A 25,050-nucleotide genomic window follows, 5' to 3' on the forward strand; every position below is an offset into this window, starting at 1 on the left:
TCGTAAGTAACTAACTGCTTTTCTCTTGCTGCTTTTAAGACTCTCTCTTTGTCTTTAACCTTTGACATTTTAATTATGATGTATCTTGGTGTGGCCTTCTCTGGGTTCATCTTGTTTGGGACTCTGCTCACTGGGCTTTTTTTGTCTAGTTCCCTCATCAGGGTAGGAAGTTTTTAAGCCATTATTTCTTCAAATATGTTTTCAATTCCATGCCCCCTCTCTCTGGCACTCCTATGATGTGAATGTCAGTATGCTTGACATTGTCCCAGACACCCCTTAAACTATCCTTTTTGTTTGTTTGTTTGTTTGTTTTTTAGTGGAAGTGATAGAGGAGAATTATTTTGTTCTTTCTGCTGTTCTGATATGGTGTGTTCTGCTACCTGATCTTCAAAATGGCTGATTCGATCCTCTGCTTCATTTAATCTACTTTTGATTCCCTCTAATGTAGTCTTCATTTCAGTTATTGTATTCTCTATTTCTGATGGGTTCTTTACTTTTATGTCTTCTAACTCCATTTTTAATATTTCTTATCTTCATTGAAGTTCTCCCTAAGATGACTGAGCACCTTTATAACCAGTTTTCTTTTTACTCTGCATATGGTAGATTGCTTGTCCCCATTTTGCTTAGTTCTTTTTCTGGAACATTGTTCTGTTTCTTTTTTTTATTATTATTTAGGACATGTTTCTTTGTCTGCCCATTTTGGCTGCCTCCCTGCGTTTGTTTCTGTGTATTAGGCAGGGCTGCTATCCCTCCCAGTCTTAGTAGAGTGGCCTTATGTAGTAGGTGTCCTGTGGAACCCAGTGGTGCAGTCTCCCTGGTCACCAAATTTGGGTACTCCACATGTGCTCCTTGTGGGTTTGTGTGTGACCTTCTGTTGTAGTTGAGCCTTGGTTGCCACTTGCATGTCAATGAAAGGGATTGACCCTTGGACTGATTGGTTATGATGAGGACTGGCCATGACTAGAGTGGAGGAACCGTGTTGCAAGGGCAGATACTACAGAGTGTAATTTTCTTTAGCAGGGCTTTGGTCCCTTTCCAGACTGTCCTTAAGATGTGTAGTACTTGGGGGTGGCTGGCTTGGAGGTGATGCCAGCTTGGTCCAGTGCTGGCAACCAGATATGCCAGACCTGGTCCTCCTGGGAGGGGACCCACTGAAGGCCAAGTTTATCCACAGCCTGTGCCCTGAGGGGGACACCTGGTATAAGCCACAAAGCAGTCTGAAGATGGCCACCATTCGCACTCGGCTTGGAGGTGCATCACGAGGCCACGCCTTGAACGGATCCCTAGAGCTGGATTTAGGGCTGCTCAGCCAAAGGCATGGGTCATGGTAAAGCCAGATGCTGTTTGTTTGTATTTTGTGAACTTTTGAGAGATTTTATGAAAGTCTGCAGCATGAGCTAAGACAGGTTGTGTGTATGAAAAAGCCACTGGAAGCACTTGGTTGTACCTGATATTTGGGTGAACAGGATCTTAGGTAATCACTGCAGTAGAACAGATGAAGGGTGATACCAAGTTTGATGGAGACTCAGAAATGATTTCTGTCTGTGTCTGCACACAGGGACGGGGAGGTTTCAACAAAGAAACAGTGGCTTTTTCCAGCTCCTCTGTCCAGGAGAAATCTGCTGCTCCAGCTGCCACCGTAAAGCCAGACAATTCAGTTCCTCCCTTATGACTCTGGGGCCTTTAGAGCTGCTGCCCCAGTGTGGAGCTCAGAGCGAGTGAGTGAGTCTTTCAGTAAGTAAGTCTATCTGTGGTTTCTTTAAAACAAAAGTCTAGTACTGCAGTCACCTTCAGCCTGCAATCTCCATGGGTTTTCACAGCCATAAGTTACCGGAATTTCTCTCCTCAGTACTGGAATCCTGGGCAGTAGAGACTGGTGTTGGATGAGAACCTCTCATTCCTCTAGTAGGGACCTCCATAGCTGACCTATCCTGCCCAATTTTTAATGGGCACACATGGGTTTGGGGCCAGCCCGTTCTGTGTCTCTGCCCCTTTCACCAGTCTCAAGGTGGCTTCCTCTGTATGTCCATCATTGTAGGGCTTCCGTTCAGCTGGACTTGAGGCAATTCTTAATGATACTTTTTCTGTAGTTCAGTTGTAGTCGATGTGGTCCTGAGAGGAGGTAAGCATAACATTTGCCTACTCCACCATCTTCACTGGAAATGTCCTCAATCTCTTATAAACACAATAAGCTTAATCCTTCCTGCAAACTTTCTATCACTATATGCACTTCCTTATCTACAATGTTCTTCATTTCTTCATCTGCCTACCTACATCAAGTTTTCCCTTTAGATCAAGCTCTTTACCACTTCCTCTGTGGAACCTTACCTTTTCTTCCAGAATATTCCCTCTTCTGAAAACTTATATCACTTAATATTGGTGGTAGCAAAGAGAAAAGAGGCAAAAAGCTTACAATTGTGGAGTGTAAGTCTAGTGTGATGTGCATTTATTATTCTAATGTGATGTGTATTTCAGATATCTGGTTCTAGCATCAAATACCTGAAGCCAACACACACACACACACACACACACACACACACACAGACAACAAACAAACATGTCATCTTTTTACTGGCAGTGTGAACTTGAGCAATAACCTAAGCTTTCTTTTCTCAGTTTCTCATCTGTAAAGTGGACTAATAATAGTTTTAACCTCAAAGGATGTTTTCAGTATTAAAATACATAATATATGTAAAGTACCTGGCAATGTAATCTGCAGAAATTGTATAGTGATACTCATTTTTGGGTTGTGTCTTAGATTGACTTCCACTTCTTTATTGTCTATATAATATATATATATAATTGTCTTTATAGCTCTACTATGTTCTGTGCAACCTAAGAGCTCAAATTTCAATTGATTGCAATTATATATTTAATAGTTCCCGAAGGGTTTCTTTCATGAAGAAGCATGATTAGAGTGTGAAATATTTTCACATAGACACATTGACTTTGTGTAACTGTGGATGACTTTGTCCTACTGCTATTGTTTTCTTAACTATTTAAATATTTATTTAACATAATAACAGTGATTATAAAATGTAAGTCAACAGATGTTAGTGCACATATTTTTGTTGCTGACAAATTCAATTAGAAGCGTTGCTAGCTAAACCAGTCCAAAAGCAAGTAACTATGAAAGGTCAATTCTGAATTATTGTTACCCATAATCATTCCCCAAGTCATTAAGCTTATAAAATCCAATTGAAACTGAAAACCATAAAAGCAAATTACAGAAAAGCTGCCCAAGTAGGTCCTGAGAGTTCCATACCTGTGAGCAAGACACTTGTCTATAGAAATTACTTCAATTGGATTATCCACAATAAGAGTGCTCTAGTAAACGTTATGTGTCCATTAACATTTACAGACCCCATATCACAAAGGCATTTTAATTAATCAACCTGAAACAATCCAATGAAGTGAAGTGCTAACTGAAGCAGTTTTTAAATGAACCTATAAAATGGGTAGCAAGTCTCTTGAATTATAAGGGAAAAATAATAGAATTAAATATAGAAATAACTATGCACTTAAACACACCAGGTGTCTTTTACTACAATAAAGATTGATGTGAAAAATCAATTAACTATTAGGAAATAAGTCTACATCATATACATTTAATGGAAGATTAAAAAATAAATTTATTGTAAATCAAAGTTTGTCCTTCTTTCATTCTACTCTATCAATTTTTTTCATGTCTTATTTGTCATCCGTAAAGCCAAATTTCTTTTGTCATTTGTGATTTGTTGGGGTTATTTCTTTTTTGAAAGTGAAATATACTGAAACAATGTGGATGACATATGAATAAAATTTAATGTTGTAGTGCAATGCATTATTTCTAGAGTGAGAAATATTTTGTTATCATACTCCTAAGTCTTTTGAAAACAGAGGTCTAAATACATCAGTAACTCTCTAAGTCAAAGTCCACATAGAATGATTTATGGCCATTGGATTTGGTATAAGCAATTAACAGTTTGCACAAGGAAGTGTGAAAAGTGAATGTAGAATTCCTTCTGGAAGACAATAGAGAAGTGAAAATAATATGGGCTTTGCAATCTAAACAATTGGAATTTCTGCTTTGGCAAGTTAGCTTCTCTGAGTCTTAATTTCCTCATCTGTAAAGTGGGAACACTGTTTTAAAATGATAAGGAGATAAATAAATTAGGAAAATATAGAACTATAAAATATGGTCACCAGCAACAGAGCCCCAAAATATACAAAGCAAAGACTGACAAAACTGAAGAGAAAAATAAACCTTTCAATATTAATAATTAAAGATATCAATACCACACTTTCAATAACTAATAAAATAACTGGGGAGAAAATCAACAAGGGTATAGAAGATTTGAATAATAATGTAAACTAACTATACTAACAATAATAGAATACAATACATATAATAATGGCAAAATAGAGACAGGTAATATTGCCTATGCATAGAATGAGTCACTAAAATAGCGAAGTACAGGCTTTAGGTATCGGGATGTGACCCATGTGTGAGAAGGACCTTTCAAAATAAAATAGAAACAAATTAGATTTTCAATAACAATCAGTAATTTTTAATTACTGAAAGTAATATTTGATTGTTGTAGAAAATCTGAAAACATACAATAGCTTAAAAAAGAAAATAGACATCATATACAATCTAATGTGAAGGATCTACATGTTTTTTTCATGAATGCTAGTCTCTTATATATTTTCTTTTAAAAATTGGATTATATCGACATACTTGTAGAAAATCAATTAATCCTTAAATCATATGGTAGACAATTTCCACATTATTAAATATATTTATATAGCAAAGTTTTCATGACTTTATACTATCCCATCAAAATATTATTCCATATATTTTTCCAACTCATTAGGGAACTATTTTAAAATTCAAATCTATAATTCAAAAATGATAGAGCAGATTTTAAATAAAGGAGAAAAGAGAATCGTGCATGTTCTGATAAGTTGAGAAATAACTGCCTGGACTTGGGAATTTCCTGTCACATCCATAGTGTTTCCATTTATTAATTCATTAATTAAAAATAAATGGAGACCTACTAAGTATAAGGCAATTGGGTGGATGTTATGAAGATATCAAGGTGAAGATCTGCCTGTCCTCGAGGAAGAAAATAAAATATATAAAACATACATTTATCCAAGGGATTTATTCATCATGCAGAGAGGGGGACAAGTAATGGTGGAAAACAATTTTCAAAAACAGAATAGTGTTTGGATGCCAATGAAACGAGTTCTGGAAGTACAAATGAAATAAGGTAGAACTGACAAATGAGAGACCTGGTTCATGACCCGGAGTTTGCCTCTTCTGTAACCTTAAATAATGGTCTCCCTTCCTCAAGAGCTGATTTCTTTAGTTACAGGAACATGGGTTTGGAATTCACGGTCACGAAGGTTTCATTCAGCTCGAAAATGGCATGTATCTTGCAGGTAGAACTATTTTTATTTATTTATTTTAACACTGGGGATTATAATTGCAGAAAATAATCACTGAATGCATCTGAACACATGATTCTTCCTTTTTAAGTGTTTCGACATGAGGAACTTGGATATACAGCGATTTAAATGTATTTCATGTTTCTCTCGTAGTGTTTTGTTGTCTTTTTTAAAAAATATAGTTTTAGGTAATGGCTCTTTGAATGTATGCAGTTGTACATTAGCAAATTACTTAGTCAATCTGAGATGTCTTTTCATCAACTGTAGACTATGAATAATAACAGTTACTGTCCCTAGTAGAATTATTGAGAAGATTAAAATAAGATAGTGTATTTAAAACCATTTACTATCATACTGGCACATAGTAGGCCATAATAAACCACATATCTTTCCTTCTCTTGCACTTCTCACTTACCTTTCCTCTAAATCAAACACATATTTTTCAAATGAATTATGTGTTTTACCACCCAACACAGATTTAAAAAAATTATGTATTTAACTTTACCAAATATTGTACCATAAATTCTACATGAGCATTTTTACATTTTTTTTTAATCTTCATGAGCATTTTTCTTTTCTTTTGACTCACCTACTATGTATTTGCAAATTAAGATTGTATATTTAAGATGTTCCATTACAAAATAAGTTCAAATATAATTCTTTAAAAACTCCCAATGACACAATGGATTAAAACTTAGTCTTGAAAATTTTACTACCCTTTTTATTACTGTTGAAGCAGTAGAAACCATGAACAGTGTTTATCAAACATCAGAGATGCATGTAAAAGGAAAAAGAACCTTTACTACCACTGCAATTTAGGCCTCACACTATCTTTAATGTAATATTGTGATTTAATGTGGTAAGAACAAAGTAGCAATTGGGGTGTTTCATTTGACTATCTAATTGCAATGAGAAATACAGTTAAATTTTCTAAATGTCAGAATAAGAAACCCTCTAATGATCCACCTATATTGTTATCATCTTGTAGGTAACTAATTTGTAGAAAACCAAGTGAAGAATTCCCTGAAAAGTGAGCAAAGCTCTAACATGTGAAATTTTATTAGATGGGACTGCAAAATAATGGAGAAATGAAATTTAATATGCAACCCTATGTAACTGTGCGGTCCGTCTTCCCTTTGGTAGAGTTAGTAGATAAAACTAAATGCATTCTTGTACAACAGATATTTGGGAACAATGTAAGCACCTCTTGAATGTTTCCTGATATAGTTAATGAACCATATTTTTATACTAGATTAATAAAAATGTGGTATCCTCTACATTCTAAATGTTGTTGATAATAAGATGTAAGTCAGAATTTTCCCTTTTGGAACTCAAAATCTAGGGGTCAACTGATAAAAAAATATTTAAAATGCAATGGCTTAAGTACTATAAAGGAAATAAAAAATGGTATCCTCAAAAAATATTTTTCGTTTCAATATCAAACTATTGTAGAACCTCAGAGTGTGCAGCAGAGAGTGTTTAAAAAATGAGATTGAATAGATGAGTAAAAGTTTTATTTCATGTATGTTTGCCTTTGTATTATACCTCCAGTAATGCATAGCAGTGTCTCATTGGATGGTGCGCATCAATAATTATGTGTTTGATTGATTGTCAGTGAATCGGTTTGCGTTCTTGCATTTGTGACTGCATTGCTGTGTAACTTTGAGCCAATGACTTCAATCTGTTATATATTTTTTTCTAGTGAGAACTTAAAAATGGGTGATAGGAGAGGCAATTGATGTAAAAATGTGTTCATTCAGAAACTCTAAATGCCTTGGAGATAATATTAGACTAGAGAATAAGATAAATAACACATGGTTAGAATTATACTTTCGTCCCTTCTTTGTCTCCATGCTATTAAGCAGAAAGGTACAAAATCTAACTTGAGAGCTGTACCCAACACAAAAAACAAACTTAAAACAAACTTAAAACAAACAAACAAACAAACAAACAAAACTGGTGAGATGACTGTGTAGACTGGCCAAAATATCAAATTCTAAAACATCGCAATGTGAACCAAAATATAAAATGGCTAGCAGAAATTTGAAGTATAAAAGTTGTGTTTATCTTCCATTGGTCTATTACCTGGAAAAGCAATTCTGGTATTACGTCATCATTCCTATCATTCCTATGTGTGTTTTTATTAAAAATCCAATGAAGTATTTCATTCATATGCAATGTAGTCTTTTTAGAATTTATTATACTTTTGGTCATGATTGCCATCGAATACTTCAGTAGGTGGTGAATTTTTTTTTCAACTATTCTGTTTCAGCCAGACAAGGTGAAGGATTTTCTTCCAGCAATACGGACTTTACTTCCATGGCTAATAGACTAGAAATTGTTCAGTGAATTCTCTTTCCTGCCCCATGGGTATTATATGTCATGGAATATAAAGGGACTACCTATATGGTCCTAAAGGATTGAGAAAATAATAATAAGTAACACAAAGCAGGACTGACTACTATGTTTATAAAGTGAAAATTCATAATTGTCATTAATTCTTAATCTGAATTTAAATTTGTTCTATGGTTCCTGTGAAAATTGTCTTTGGGCAGAATCAACACAGTAAAGGGTTGCAAAATAGAGGTCAGGGGCCTGATACCTCTTCTGGGCTCCAACTGCAACCTTGCAGAAATCAGTGAAAAACCTTTGTGTGTCTTTTATTTTATTATTTTATTTTATTGCATTTTATTTTAATCAAATGGCAACAGTAAAACTTAGTATAGTGATAACGTGATGTGGTAGAAATGATACTGGCTTTAGATTCATATCACTGAAGTTCAAATCTTTTTTTGCCACTCATTGTTTCCTATGTTTGGATACTGTGCTTTAGGTCAGTGAACTTTAATATAATTGATACCATAATGATAATAATAATGTCACAAGAGTGTTAAAAATTAAAGACATTTATTCTGGAGTGGAAATACTGCTCTGTCACATCATATTTTATGTATATAGTCCTGATCTTGCAAACTATATGAACCACTTCCAGGTAAACATTTAATCTCACTACTCATTGATTTGGATGCCTTTGATGCATTGTATGTCTTCTGTTGTTTCTTTCATAGGAGTTTAGTAAGCAGCTATCCTAATACATACATTACAATAGCTATCCAGATAATTTGATCCTTAGGGATCTTAGTGTTTTCCTTTTATTTTCATTTAATATTGAGCAAATATTGAGCACTGTGCTGTTCTTATCATAGACCTAGAAATGTATATGAAAGAATTACCTTGTGGGAACAACAGTACTAATACTGGGAGGTAAAATATTGAGTAAAAGCTGACATTGTCCCTGCATTAATGAAACTTACACTCTGGTAGAAAGGTGGACATTCGTAATCATTTTTAAAATCATCTCATAAGTAAGTGCACAGTTATAATTGTGATAGTGCCCAAAAAAGCCCATAGAAACAGGATGATTTATCACATATGTTCTTTCAACAATATTGTTTCCTTTTTGTCTGAATCTTACACCCACTTTTTTCACCTCTCTGTTCATCTCGTGATTAATTGTATTTCAGTTTTGTTATTTTTGAAACATTTTATAGTTCTTCAAAATCATTGCATAAGGTTCCATTTTTATACCTGTATAATCTTGTTTTAAAATTTGATTAGGTAAATAAACACTCAAAAATAATTTGATTAAGGGAATTATTAGACTTTTTAAAAATTAGTCACTATCTACAGGTTACATTTCAATAGCAATATTTATCATTGAAAAGGCATGTGGACACAATTACAATGTGGGGGGTGCCCCCCCACACACCGACACATAATTCTTGGACACCTTGATGGTGCCCAAGAATTCAACTCAATTCTAACACTATTTACCCAGAGATAGCATGAGGTTCCACAGATTAAGGATTCAGTCCTGCAATTCTGCCCCCTTGACCACTGTCCCGCTTCAGATGCCAGATACAAGACTAGGTTCTTCTGTGTGCTTCTGACCTCAAGGCTACAGAATGGAGGTTCCAGTGACCTCCTTTCACTAAGAATGCAAATTAAAAGTCCAGGTTGTCTTTACTTCTCACTGACTGGCTATACATCAGAGATTTCTGAAACCCCCTCCTTGGGTTTAATTACTTGTTAGAACATATCACAAAACTCAGGAAAAACCTTTTACTTACTGGATTACCCATTGAATACAAAGAGTATTAAAGAATACAAATTAATAATGGAATGAAGAGATATAGGGAAAGGTCCCAAAAAAGGAGCTTTTATCCTTGTGGAGCGTGGGGCCCAGCACGTTGGCACTTGGGAGTATTCGGGTACCCAACTCTGAAGCTCCAGAAAAAGTAGGTCAAAGAGCCATCCTGGGTTTTTTGGTGGTTCATTACATACTCATGATTGATTAAGTCCTTGGTCTTTGGCAATTGAACTTAATCTCTAGCTTCTCTACCAGCCCAAGAGAATGGCAGTTCCAAACCTATAATAGCAGGGTTGGAACTCCTGGCTAAAAGCTCCCCACATGTGGATTGGGTCCAAAAGTCACTTCATTAACCTAACAAAAGACACCTTTCTCACACTCAGTGTTTAGGAAAGTCCAAGGGTTTGGGGAGCTGTAGATAATGAAGACCAATTATCTTATAAATTACAATATACAATCATTTAAAACAAAGGATTCACTGGAATAAAAAGTTAACTGGCTGAAACCAAATGAACTGTGGAATATAGATAAGCCAATATACCTGCCATTGGCCAGACATAATAATAGAAAGTACTCAACTGTCTCTGTGTCCTTACTTTCAACTTGGAACACTGATCACTGATTAAAATTAGATTTTAGAAAGTTATTTGTAAGATATAAGGACTACTTACTCAAATTCAAAGTAATATTTGAATAGAAAACTAATAAAAAAGCATCCCTGAAAGTCTCTCACACTCTTTTCATTTATATAATTATAAATGATTATTGCAAATGTCCAAATCCCTACAGTTCAACATGCTACAATCATGTGTCTTTTTGAGGAATAAGCATACCCCTTCCTAACAAAAACCAAAACTGTAAATAATATCTAAATGTGCCTTGCACTGGGTACTTCTCAGCAGTGAAGTATTCTTTGATGCTAACCTATTCGTTATTGTGCTTTTACTTGCTAAATTAAGTGGAGGAATCAATGAAAACTAAGAAATCTATTCATTAGAAACCTGTAAGTGAAAAATGTGTTAGAGTAAGTTCTTTTATTTGTTTTGTTAAATTCTGAGTCCAAAATGCCCGGAAGTGCCAGCTTCTTAATGATATCTTCAGACAACAGGCTACTGACTTATTACCAAAGTAAAGAAAACTGGGTAGTATTTAACTAAATTAATTCCAACCAACCAATGTTTTACAACTAAAGTCGCCCCCCCACCCCATCTGCAGTTTTGCTTTACATACTTTAATTTGCTCATTGCCAACTGGTCTGAAAATATTAAATGAAAAATTCCAGAAATAAACAATTCATAAGTTTTAAATTCTCAGTACTGTGATGGTATCTTGTGCCATCCTGCTCTGTCCTGCCTTGAGATGTGACTTATCCCTTTGTCCAGCATATCTACACTGTATACACTACCCACTGAATCTCTTAGTAGAGATATCAGGTATCAGATTGGATGTCATAGTATCACAGTGCTTGAGTTCAAATAACACTTATTTCATTGACTTAATAATGCCACATTCACATGACTTTTACTACAGTATATTATAATCATTCTATTTTATTATTATAGTTGTTACTACTTTAGTGGGCCTAATTTATAAATTAAACTTTATCGTAGGTATATATGTATAGAAGAAAACACAGCATATATAGGGTTTGGTACTTTCCAAGATTTCAGTCTTCCACTAAGGGTCTTGGAATGTACTTTTCTAATGATAGGAGTTTCAGCTTTTATGTGAAATCAGTCAGCAGCTTGGGACATTAACAAGGGTCTGCTAAATCTTCTTTCAATCCAGAAACTATAACCTAATGTATAGGTGATTACTTCCTTCTAAAAATACTTGTGTTCTATAGAGATAAGGGATTGTAGAGAACAATATTTTCTTATAGGAAGAGTTTATTCATCCTTTATTGATTTTGAAATAAACAACTTTGTATAATATGCAGTTTATTCTATGTTCTAACCAGATGAAATATTTTGTTATTCATTTCTTATCCATGTTACCTTAGGCTATAATTTCCCTGATAAATAGAGTATTTAAAATGCCACCTACGTTGGATAGAATTTTATTTTGATTAGAGCAATTATTAAATTGATTTGAGCATAATAACGCTCAAATGTAAAAATCGTTATTAGTGTTCTATTAGTTTTAATGCAGATGTTTCATAGACTTTTCTGTGGTCATCCCATAACCATGAGGATCTAGACGAGATTGTCTAGAACCTCACTTTTTTGTTTCATTGCTTTCCCAAGACTTCTATATTCCTGTGTTTGTGTGGGAGGGCAGCAGTTTGTACTCAGTGGTCACCTCTGGCTGGGAAACCCACTCACCAGCATGTGTATATCCAGTATAGGATAGGATATATAGTATAGGATATATATAGTATAGGATATATAGGGTGTGGACAGAGGCCTGTGCATCTGAGGCAATCCCCTGCCAACTAGGAGGTACATCACATTGAGCGAGGTGTGGAATTCATCCCCTCAGTCATTTTCCAGCATAAGCCCCCCCAAACAAACAAACAACATTCCACAAGCAGCCATGACTGAATATTTGAGAGTCAAAGTGGACATTTTATGAACATGATAGATGTTGGAAGTGTAGACATTTTATCTATGTATGTTTTTGAGAAAATTACTATGTAAGTATGTGGCATATGAAAATAATTTAAAATCCATATTCAGTTTATTTTTCCCGAGGTGGTCATGGTGGTTGGAGACCCATGGATCACAATTCAAATGATGTCTTTTCCAATTTCTAGTTAGGTTCATATGGGTAAGTTTATTTCCTAAGTTTGATTTCTCAACTTAAAGTAAAGACAATGATACCAACTCATTTGGTTGTTCCAAAGATTAAGTAAATAGAATATTTCAATTGCCAAATAAAAGATGTAAGACTCCGAAGGCCCTCATTGTGAATGGAACTGTTAATTTAATTTTCTATGGTATTAGATCATTAATCTTTTCAAAATAATTTTTCACTAAATAAATTGAGTCCCTTAGTTAGGTTTGGTTTGTCAATCAATAACTGGACAAGAAAGCAGAAAAAATTAAATCCAAGTATCAATTATTTTCCATTGGCTAATGTTGATTAGGTATTATTATTTATTACTGTAATCAGTTTATTCACACATTTTTTTCAACCACAAATTTTTTAATTAAGGGCATGAGACATTTCTTCATTTGGTCTTTTTTGAATTTCTTATATGGAATTTCTAGCTAACTTGAAGTTAATCTTGTATCAAATTGCAATTTCCAAACTTCCCCAGATTTGCAATATTGCAGTAAGAGTATTTTTCATAATGTAACAAATTTACTACTTTCTCTATAGACTTACTAGGATTTGTAAATCTTAGAAATAAAAAAGTGTTATGATTATTATGAGAAAATTAATATATTTTTTCTTAACATGGCATTAACCTTAAAATATCAGCCAAATTTTGGTAAATATGGATTGACAAATACATTTGGATTGTAACGCACAGATTGTATACAGAATTTACTTCTAACCAATGTTTGCTATGGACAGAGACTGAAGATCTTAAATATACGTGTGTGTGTGTGTGTGTGTATATATATATATATGCCTATGTGTTCTTTTCTGACTGGCATTTTCTACTTAGCATGTTTGTGGGATTCATCATGCTGTGGCATGTATCAGTACTTCATTCCTGTTTATTGCTGATTATTATTTTACTGAATGGATAGACCACATTTTGTTTATGTCAATGACCATTGGAATTTGAGTGTGTGCATGAATGTGTGTTTATGTACGTGTGTGTGTGTGTGTGTGTGTGTGTGTGTGTGTGTGTGAAGTGCTGTTGAAGTCTCTTGTACATGTGGGTTTTCTGTTGTTTGACTTTAGGCAATGATTTGTGGAAGTTCTTTGTATATTCTGAACATGTAACCTTTGTTTCTTATATAGATCGCACGTATTGTCTCTCTCTCTCTCAATGGCTTGCCTTTGCACTATTTTAATGTTGTATTTTGGTGAAGAAGATTTCTTAATTTTAATGTTTGGTTTCACAGTCTTTCCTCTTTTGGTTAGTACCTTAGGTTTAAGAAATTTTTCTCAAGTCCAAATTCATGAAGATATTTTATTATTCAACTTTGCTATAAGATTTTACTTTTGTATTTGCAAAACTGTTCTGATACAGAGACAATGCATTTCTCCTGAGAACCCTCATGAACTGGACAATATCTATTTTGGTGGCATATCCTCTAGAGTTACGCGGTACACTATTCTCCCCTCATCTGTGGGGGCTATGTTCCAAGATCCCCAGTGGATGCCTGAAACCATAGATAGTACAGAGCCCTATATACACTATACATTTTCCTATACATACATGTGATGAAGTTTAATTTCTAAATTAAGCACAATGAGAGATTAACAACCACAATAATAAAATAGAATGATTATAATGATATATTATAATAAAAGTTATGCATGGCTTTGGGGCCATTAAGTAAGATAAGGGTTACTTGAACACAAGTATTGAGATACCACAGTTGATTTTATAACTGAGACCATTACTACTTAACTAAGAAGCAGGCAGCATCAATAGCATGAATATGCTAGACAAAGGGATGATTTGTGTCCTGAGCTGGATAGAAAAGATTTCATCTCAATACTCAGGGCAGTTCACACTGTAAAATGTATGAAATGTTTATTTCTAGAATTTTTCATCATTTAATATTATATATGGAGATTGATCATGGTAACTGAAACCATAGAAAGTGAAACCCCAGCTAAAGGGGACTACTGTAATAAGTTTAATGGAGACATTTGTAATAGCACTCCATTTAAGCACATGCCATCTTGCTAAGGTAAACTTTAAGAAAAGCTATTCTTCAGGATTGAGTTGGAGGGCAGCTTATACCAGACACTCATCCTTGCACTGGGATAAACAACATTCCAAACATAACGATACAGTTCTACAGACTGAGTTATCATGATGTTAAAATGGGGATTATATATAACCACATTAATCATTTTACAGATATGCAGTTTCATATTATTTATTATCATTAACTTTGTGATTGAGATGGCTTTGTGACAAACATTATTCTAAAAGAATTAAAAAACGTATGTCCAAAGGTAATTTTTACTTATCACACACATAAGATTATTAAAACATTTACCTTTAAACAACAAAAACAAAATGTCAATTCCTTTTTATTTCTCACCTTAGTTTTATCTAGTTTGAGTCTGATCTATGTGATAGTTTTATTCAAATCCTCTTGCATTATATGGATGAAGTTCCCCATTCTAATTCTACTCCCTCTAGTGTATGCAAGCCTATAAATGACAAAGGTAGCTTGGCTAGCTCTTGTATGGTAGGAGAAATTCTATGATATTTAATGATGGGAAACTCTTCATGGTCTTTACATAAGAAATAAGTTAAAAACAATGACCTGACTAGGCACAATTACTAATTCAGATAAACTTCTTCTGCTAGGTATCTCTGTTGCAAAGAGAAAACAGAAAATATATGTCTCAAGAAAAATGTTGGCTATGAATCTAATCCTCATTAAACTTTACGGTCCACAAAATGAGATGACTGCATTTGCAAAATCTAAGTTTAAAGAATGAAAATAGTATAGAGATTTCTCAAAAACTAAAAAAAAAGATATACCACATGACCCAGTAATTCTACTTCTGGGTATTCATCCAAAGAAAGTGAAAACACTAATTTAAAAAGATATACCCACTCCTATCTTTATCACAGCATTGTTTATAATAACCAAGATATGGAAACAACTTAAGTGTCCATAGATACATGAATGGGTAAAGAAGATGTGGCTACATATATAACATGTACATGTATTTATACATTTATAGGCTTATATACATACAATGGAATGTTATGCATCAATAGAAAAGAATGAAATCTTTCCATTTGCAACCACATCGATGGATCTAGAGGACATTATACCATGCTAAGTGAAATAAGCCAAGCAGAGAAAGACAAATACTGTATGGTTTCACTTAAATGTGTAATCTAAAACAAAACAAAACAAAAACAGACTCATAGACACAGAGACCATAGGTATGGTTACCAGAAGGGAGGAGATTGGGGGAGTGGCTGAAAGGGGAAAAGGGAATGTAGTCAGTTTAAGATAATATTGTGATGAGTTTACATGGTGACAAGTGATTACTATAATTAGTGGGGTGATCACATTGTAAGGTATAAAATTCTGAATCACTGTACACCTGATACTAACATAACCAATATAAGATATATATGCCAACTATACTTAAATAAAAAATAAAATAAAAATTTAAAAGATGACACTTTAATGGTGCTATTTAAAAAAAATAGCTAAAGAACGAAAACAAAATTAATGACAGAGAACTTTAGGGATGGTGTGCTTATGTCCTTATGAAACGGGCTCTGTTAACCTGTTTGCTAGTTTGCTGTTTTCCAATACCCTGTGTGTGTATGTGTGTGTGTGTGTGTGTGTGTGCGTATTTTATTAAAACTATGGTCTCCTTTACATGATTCATGTATAGCTTATTTTCTTTTTTGTCATCATAGAAATGAAATGATAACATATTAATAGCTTACTATGTACTAAGCTTTGTGACTGACTTCCATATACTATCTCACTTAATCATCGTGGTCATTATCTTACATAGTGATGTAACCTATGCAACTATTTCTCCATTTTTACAGATGGAGTAATCAAAGGACTATGAGTTTAAATAAATAATCTGAAGTAAATGTGACCTCACTCTATAATTGCATTCAGTATATAGTTTCTTTATTTTTTCTATATTAATTGCATTTTTCATATACTGAGATGTGAAAGAAATATGAGTGAAAAGGTCGGATCTGTAACTTGAACTTCTTAATTTTGTCAGAGGACCTAGCTATTAGCTAGAACAACTCTTCAGGTGTAGCTGTGTGGTGGTGACATTTATTGCTGGTGAAACCAGAGTCAACAGTGTGGGTCTCATAAGTGACTTCAGCGTGACATTTACTGAAAGAGACCAGCCTGATGTGTGGAAGGAAGAATACAGATATCACTTTTATGGTATAGTTAATAATACAGAACGATATTGGTCTTATTTTGATTTTCTATTTTATTTTCCTAAATTTTAAAGAGCAATCTTTCCTTTTCTTCTTATTTAAAATAGAGTAAAATTTTGTCCACTATTTGTGTAAGAAAGGTGCCCTTTATACAATTCCTGATCATAAGGAGGAAAATAAAAGCTTCCTTTTAGATCTGGGAATACAAATCTGTGAATCTTAAAAGTATTTCAAACCTCTTTTTAGAGTTGTAATAAACTGAGCTTTCCTTCTTCTAGATATCTGAAATAACAGATCTTGTTATTAAAAATCATCCTGGCATTATTTAATAAGAAATAAAGAATAAAACTTGATGTCACTCAGGCTATAATATATTACTAGACAGAGGAAACAGATATTTTAAGAAATAGGCACACATGCACCGGTATATCTGTAATAGATTTAGATCAGGCACTTTATCTTTAAGACTTATGTTGGGCATGTCCTCAAAAATCTATTCTGAAAAATACAGATACCATAAAGTAATTGCAAAACAAAGTCATCAGTTGACTTATGGAAATCAGTTTGATCTCCAGTTTTGAAATGCAAGGAACTCTTGAACTAATCAATTTAATGAAGACTAGAAAGTTGGAATTCATAATGTACATAGTTGTCAGGTCCTAGCTTCTGAGAGAGAAAATAAAAGATTAAATGATAGACAAGGAGAAATTAAAGACAGTTAACGTAATTTCATAAAATACAGTTTTTCAGAATTAATTGATCAATATGCAGAATGCATTATAGAGCAGTTATGCTTCTTCAAAATTGGTGCTCAGTAAATGATTTGTCTACTTTCTAGCAGAATTTAATCATCATGTTTGTATAATCAATAAAGACAATTTACTTTTGCAATAAGAGTAGTGATTGACTTAACTATAAATTACCCCAATATATTTTTAATATTTAGACACCTGTTGTAAAAGCAGATGATTGTCTACATGCCTTGCTACTGACATATCTTAGAAGAAATAAGTGTTGACATGATTATAATGAAACTGCTGTAACTGCAAATCTGTCAGTTTAATGTCACTCTAGAGCTGCCTTATAGGATTTTATTACCAATTACAGCAAATAACATTTCTCTTGTGAAATGTGAAAAATGAGTTTCTGTGGGCCTGTTATCTTTTTCAGGATGAAATCAGTGTACTGAAATAAAGAAAAAAAATGTGAGAGATAGTTATTCCATGCATTACTATACTGCTAAGGCAAGCTGAGTATAAAAAATTAAATACTATTTCGTGAAATACATGGAATACCAGACTTTAAAGAAACTGTGGGAATTACTTTTGGGGATGTGGTGAACACACAGTGTGATAAATAGAGGGTGTATTACAGAATTGTACACCTGAAACCTATGTAACTTTACTAACAAGTGTCACCCCAATAAACTCTAATTGAAAAAAAAGTATACAAAACAATCTTTTCAAAGAAAATGGGGGAAAAAAGGAAATGATAGGTATAATTAGTTTAACATTATAAAATCTAACCTATGAAATTGTTCATTTGATGATAATATCCAGTATTAATTATGTGCTTAAAGGTTAAGTTGGAGGTTCACCACCTATGTTTATGATGAATATTAATATTTAGACTACCCAGAGAAAATATTGTTCATTGGAATTAAGAGTGCCGAGATCTCTTGTGTTACAGTTTAATATCTGCTTGGTTATTGCTATTAGGATGGTGCAAAAGTAATTGCGGTTTTTGCAGTTATTTTTAACCTTTTAAACTGCAATTATTTTTGCACCGACCATATACATAATTTCTCCCTAATTACACCATATATACTATATATATATATATATATATATATATATATATATATATATATATATATGTTTTGTTTGTTTTTTTATCCCCTCTTCTTCCTCAGCTACTCTCCTGGATTGAAGTCCCCTTTCCCTAGAACTAATATCAGTTAGATGCTATTCCCTGTTAAAGCAATAGAGGCAAGTTTAACTATTTCAGAATTCTAAGTAGAACTTTTCTTAATGATAAGAAGCACAGAATATGAAAACCAACCTATTAGCAAAATTTTCAGTGTACAGTACATTATTGTTAACTATATGTGCTTTGTACAACAGATCTCCAGAACTTTCCATCTTGCATGACTGAAAGTCTATACTCATTACATAGCAAGTTGGGGAAGCATTTGAGTCACAAAACAGAAATGCTGTTTTGATAAGTGGTGAAAGCTTTAAAAGTAAATGTGTTCACCCATAGGTATGAATGTTTTCTTCCTTAACATAAAATTTGTCTTTTTGTTTATTATAAAATTAACAGATGTCAACTAAAAATTAGTGTAATATAAACATATATTAAGAAGACATTAAAAGACTTCATAGGCCCCACCAGTAGTAGATAATTGTTAATTATTTTGAAATTATATTTTGATGCTTTTGTGTTTATACATGCATGAATTTTGTTTGTAGCAATAAGATTACATTACAATTCTACCATTACATTACAATTATACCATATTGTTGGCAATTATTCACACCAAAAATATTATTCTACAAAATCAGTTTAATGGACATACAGTATACCATTATATCAATGACCTGTAATTTATTCCACTTCCTATTGATGGGCATTTAGTCTATATCCATTTATCACTATTGTACTGATATCACAAAACAAAAGCTGATGTTTATACATTTTCACAAGTGTCCAATTATTTTCTAGACGTGGAATTTCTGGTTCAGAAGATGTATTCAATTTTAAAGCTTTTGACGTTCTGCAAAATTGCTCTACAAAACTTGGCAGTAATATGTATTCCTTAGCAATTTTAGAGGGAGGCTGTTTTCCTCAAACTAAGTTAATACTGGATATCTTCATTCTTGTAACCTCTGCCTAATGAATACATTTTTAATTAGTATAAAGTTTGGAAGTGTTATTTTTGTATTACAAAATTTCCAGGTTTCTATACCTGTCCTCTCCATCCCCAAAACCAAATTTGCTGATCTTCTAGGGAGTGAAATTAATTTTCTATAGTCATTATCAGAGTTTTCAATGTTTTGTCTAAAACTCTTCATAAACATTATTTTTCACTATAATAAACAGCTTGCTCTCTCCCCACTCCAGAATCTAGGGGAGGGAGAAAAGAAAGGGTACGTATTGTATGATAGTATTATATTTTTTCAAATGTGATATACTATTAAATTATATACAAAACATTGATTATACATTGTTTCTATTTATTATATTTATACCATTTGGACATACTATTTTATAAAGTAAATTTTCACCTTTTTTCAATATTTTGTGATGAGAACTGCAACCAGTTGCATCAAACATAGCACTTAAGACTAAGAACTATACTACATATTGTCAACATATCTTTAGGAAATCTATGCTCATGAAAGATAAAACTATAAACTGATAAACAACATCACTGCTGGCTTCAGAAAACATACGCAAAAATATCTATGAGACAATTTCTCAAGATTTAATTTGCGATCTTCACTTTGTTATGTCTACCAATATTGGAGTAATATATCACAAACTTTTTACAATTCAAATTAGTCCCCTGATTCTAAAGACTTACTTAACCCACTTTTGCCAAGATCTCAGAATAATATAAATGTGCCATTTCTGACTTCTACCTTCTGAATCATTGCTAAGATGTTGTTTTCCCTTACTGCATTGACTTCTAGTAAATTTAGTGTTTCTTTATTTGCAGGTTGTCTGGTGATACTTTGGGGACCTCACCAAGTTTAAGGAACTTCAGGGGAATCCCACTGAGATCCATTAAGACTTCCTCATTGCCATAGTTCAAAAGCCTTGACTCAGAAATAGTTTGATCCAATGGGAGATCCTTTGAGCCTTTCACTCAAGAGTCTTTCCAAACAAGACTTGGCAGTGAGGGTTAGTCTCATAGTTACTCCAAGCACAGATGTTTTTTTTTTCTTTGACTTTCAAATGTTAAGTTTATGTTGCATTCCAGCAAATAGGATTCCTTTGAGGAATCTTTTGGTTTTCTGATCAGATTTAAAATCTTCCATTCTTAGTAGAAATTCCCCTTGTGACTAAACTACTACTGTTTGTTTTGTCAGCTCTTGACTTTGACAATTTGCCTCATAAATCTATAAGAAAAATTCTATAAGAATGGGATGGGCGTAAACTCAATAAATCTGTCTTCAAAATAAGTTCTAAAAATGTCTTCTGAAATCTCTTGGGTACACATTTTCAAATTTTGTAAGAACTTACCTCAGTTGTCTCTGGAACAGATATTTTTATTTATATCTATCTGGATTTGAGAAAAGTGTAGGCTCTTGATTGGTGATAGGTGATCCGTTGACTAATTCCTGAATACCGTATATTTGTAGACACAACTCTTTATAACTGTTTAAATTAAGATGGGCCATTCACATTTAGGTCTTTAATACAATAACAGTTTTGTTTGTTTGTTTGTTTTGTGTGTGTGTGTGTTTATGAAGAGTGTGAAGGAAATATTTAATTTCATCCTCTTTCCATATGTATATACAATTTTCCAGAACATTTATAGAAAATTGTCTCCTCACTAATTTGCAATGCCAGTTCTGTCATGTATTGTGTCCATATATGAGTGGGTCATTTTCTTGGATTATTTTTTTATATATTCCTTTTGTCTCTCTGTCTACCTCAGGATTATTACCACACCATTCAAATTATATATATATATATTTAATATATTATTTAATTCATTATATTAAATTATTTAATTTAATATATTTAAATATTATATATATTCATAAGACTTGTTCTGTTAAGGCAGTTCACCCCACTTTGTTTCTCTTCTTTCTAAATATTTGAGGATTTAAATTCCTTTTACTATTTTATACATTAAAAATTAAGCTTATTAAATTTGAGCAAATGAGTAAGAAATTTTAGTTGGATGGCAATACATTCATAAAATAATATGGGGGAAATTGACATTTTAACAATATTGGTTACTCCCATTATGAACTTGATATATCTATTTATTAATGTTGCTTAAATAAATTTAATTTTTAAATAAATTTTATAATTTTATTTTCCTTTTTTGGCTTTTGAACACGATTTATTTATTTGTTATTAATAGCAGAAGCCCTTTCTTTTGGGCAAGCATTTTGATGTATCCCAATTAAAAAAAAATGTTCAGTAAAATAACTGAAGATAGTGTCCCTTTAGAATGCCATTTTTCTTCCAAAATTACAACAAATATTTAAAGTTCCTCTCATTATAAATCAGTTATTTGGATTATGAATAAGCCTTTAAATGTAAGCTCATCATTTCCACTAGTATCTCTATTCTTGGCACAGTAATTATTTAGATAATGGATACTTTTTGTAAAAGTAGTTTTCCCAAAAAGGATTATGAGAAATGATCACAGTATGTTGTTAAGAGTTTAAAACAGCATATCTAGTAAAGTATTATTAAAGTATGGCTATATGTCAAAGGATGGAAAGATATATATACAAATCTTAACTGTCGTTTGTATTGCTAGTTATTAATTATTGCCTCTCAGATCCATATTAAGTCCTCGGCATATGCCGTGCAATAATAAAATATCTTTAAGCATTCCACCCTTACAGTGAGCACAGTGTTAACCTTTCACTGTAGAGGGTACTGGGGATTTTGAAGGAGAAGGTGCTCTTCTGTGGTTTCTGGATGCTACATGGTGGGTCAGCAGTACGGGTGTGAGGACATCCAGTGATGCCTGGCCTAGCTATGCACCCAGAACTATTGCTCTTCACATGACTACTGGGCACTCCAGGTCTCCTGCCCTTGCTAGTGTCTTTCCTGATACTCTCTTCTCACTCTTTCACCTCCCACACCAGGCAATCTCCCAAAGTCTCCCCAACACTGTGGACTTCCTGACAGAGATACTTTATGCTCTAGTCCTTGGGTTAGATCTGTCCCCTCTTCCCTTTAAATGCCCATGTGCCCAGCCATAAGCTACAACTGGCCTGAATCCACCTATGCCCCAGATGGTTGCCACTGGCACCCCTAGTCCCTTAGCACACCCATGCACTTAGCTACCTGCTGTGGCTCACTCACACTTGGGAGAATTGCATCCTGCTTGTTTCATGAATACAGGCCACCTCTGACTAGGGCACACCAGTGACTGTCTCTGTCATCCAGTGAGTTGCACCTGCATCTCCAATAAGTCCTGAAGTCCAGCCTTAAGGAAGGGAGTCCCTTCTAAATTAATACTTCCTTGGGTAATTTTTCCCCACCCAATGGTATGTGAGATATAAAAGTGTTCTTATAGTCTATAATTACTCTGTGATCAGAATTTAATCATTTTCATATTAAACTCCCTGATTAAATAACTGAGTGGATTCTTTCTCCCGATTGGGTGCAGACTACTACATGTGGTTATGTCTAGTTTGTTATTTAACGAGTGATTTCTACTTTTGTCTTTTTTAAACTTCCCTTTCAAAACATCAATTATTTTTGTAAGAAGAACACTAATATGAATAAAGTTTTCTTCTTTCAGGAAAGAAATGAATATGAAAACGAATGAATGAATATGAAAACTAATATGAACACCCCCTTTCTGATCACTGCATAATGCTTGTCAATTATTTGTCTTAACTGGATTTCTATTCGGCTAGTAGAGGTTGACTCCATGGAAACAAAGGGATAGTCCTATTATGTCAGCCTGAATTCTCTATTTAAGTCATGCATGCATGACTTAAATGCTACCTGTGCCATTAGCCTCTGAAGGTTAAACTTTGCATGGTCTTTAAATCGTGGATCACTTAGTGTGTTCCAGTTCTTTTTGTTGTTGTTAAACAGAAGTGAATGAAAGAATAGTAAAGATAACAATTATTTTGTGATATTTTTGTTTTCAATGTGCGCGCGTGTGTGTGTGTGTGTGTGTGTGTGTGTGTGTGTGTGTGTGAGTTAGGTCCCAATGTAAAATATATCTAAAGTAATAGCCACCACTAATATGGGGCTGACTATTTAGCAGGGACTAACTGCTTTAACTATGTTTTATTATTTGCAACACAAAAGGTTTAAAAAGTACATGTCATCATTCAAGGTTTAACTTTATGTGGTTTTATTACCCCATATGTTTATTCTCTTTTTCCCATCTTTTTGGAGTCACCTTTATTACAGAATATCCATTCTATAGATTAGAGATTCTTTGGAAGAACAACAAAACTGACTCTACCCTGGGATTCTAAGAATTCTTATGGAAATGTGGTAGAACCGTGCTACAGCCCCTTGGCAAGGGGGCTGCCGCTGTCACTTTTACTTCACCCAGAACGAGGTCACCTCTTCTGCTATCAGCACATTCAGAATGGGTGCCCTCTTTCCCTGTAACCTATTTTGAGTCAAAATCTAGCACGGGTGCATGTAACTGACACCTAAATCAACTATCTGTATCCTACCCACAAGTGAGGTTCAGAAATGAAGATTTTTATGTAACACATTAAAAGGATTTGATTTACACAGATCCATCAAAATGTGGTACATGAAACAGATTTTCGGCAGCCACAAATGACTATATCCCCTTCCTTTCCTACTTAGGCAAGTTTACTTATTCCCCAACAACCATACCGATGTCGTCTTGGCTAGAACATTTACTTAGCGCATGAAACATCACCAAGCATGATTTGTAAGGAAACTGAATCTAAAAGAGCATCGCAAAGAAGAAAAAGAAATCATATTGACTTATTCTTTTTCACTTTTAGGCTCTTTCCTCTGAGATCCAAACAGATAATATGAGTCACAAAAACAAAAACCTAATTGTAGAAAAGTCTATATTCGGCTTTCTTGCATCACCTCCAAAAGTACGTAACACAAATAAGAGAGCTGATTCTTACCTTAGGGAAAATAAAGACTTACGTGAAAAGTCACTTTTTCTATGATTATAATAATAAAGCAAAGTGCAATTAGTTCATGCCTTTACTCATGTTTATCTATATATGGCCACAAAAGTGATTTTTGCTCATTTCTTGGCCAATAATGTGTATAGCATTCATAGCTAGCAACATAAATAATGTTACAAAAGTCCCATTTTAGCATCAGGTCAGTGTGTTGGAAGGTAAGAATGTGGAGGTGGCTTGGACCATGTCATTCTATTCAGTGGTTATGGTCAAAGACAAGTATAAAGGTTCCTGGCTGAGTGCCTCAAAAAAACTTGTCAAGCTTAGGAAGCCAGAGGTTTCTTGGCAGAACTCTGCATTTTGGCAACACTTTCTGGATCACAGGCAACATAAGAGCCATGCTTCACCATATGTTCATCTCAGGAAGCTGTCCACCAAGGGAAGGCATGCTACTTCAACTGAGTGTGCTCAGGGGAGGTGATTGGATAATGCAAATTATGGGCAAATTATCATCATTAATTTATTGATAATTCAGTAAATATTTTTTTAGCATCTACTATGTGTCAAACATTGTTAATTTTAAAATATATTAGTCTTTA

General features: G+C 33.7%; 1 protein-coding gene across 32 annotated transcripts in view; it reads left to right on the top strand.

Annotated features, from left to right (window-relative positions):
* PTPRD (protein tyrosine phosphatase receptor type D) overlaps positions 1-25,050 on the top strand; it is a 2,053,994-nt gene that overhangs the window by 552,546 nt on the left and 1,476,398 nt on the right. The window contains exon 1 of one of the 32 annotated variants that reach the window (XM_081066972.1): positions 1,674-1,738. The exons of the other annotated variants lie outside the window; for them this stretch is intronic. The gene's annotated coding sequence lies outside the window, so the exon portion shown is untranslated. Of the gene's footprint in view, positions 1-1,673; positions 1,739-25,050 lie in introns of those variants that run through there. 32 annotated transcript variants of the gene reach the window in all.

This window comes from Rhinolophus hipposideros, assembly GCF_964194185.1.
Source record: "Rhinolophus hipposideros genome assembly, chromosome: 11".
Classification (NCBI taxonomy): domain Eukaryota; kingdom Metazoa; phylum Chordata; class Mammalia; order Chiroptera; family Rhinolophidae; genus Rhinolophus; species Rhinolophus hipposideros.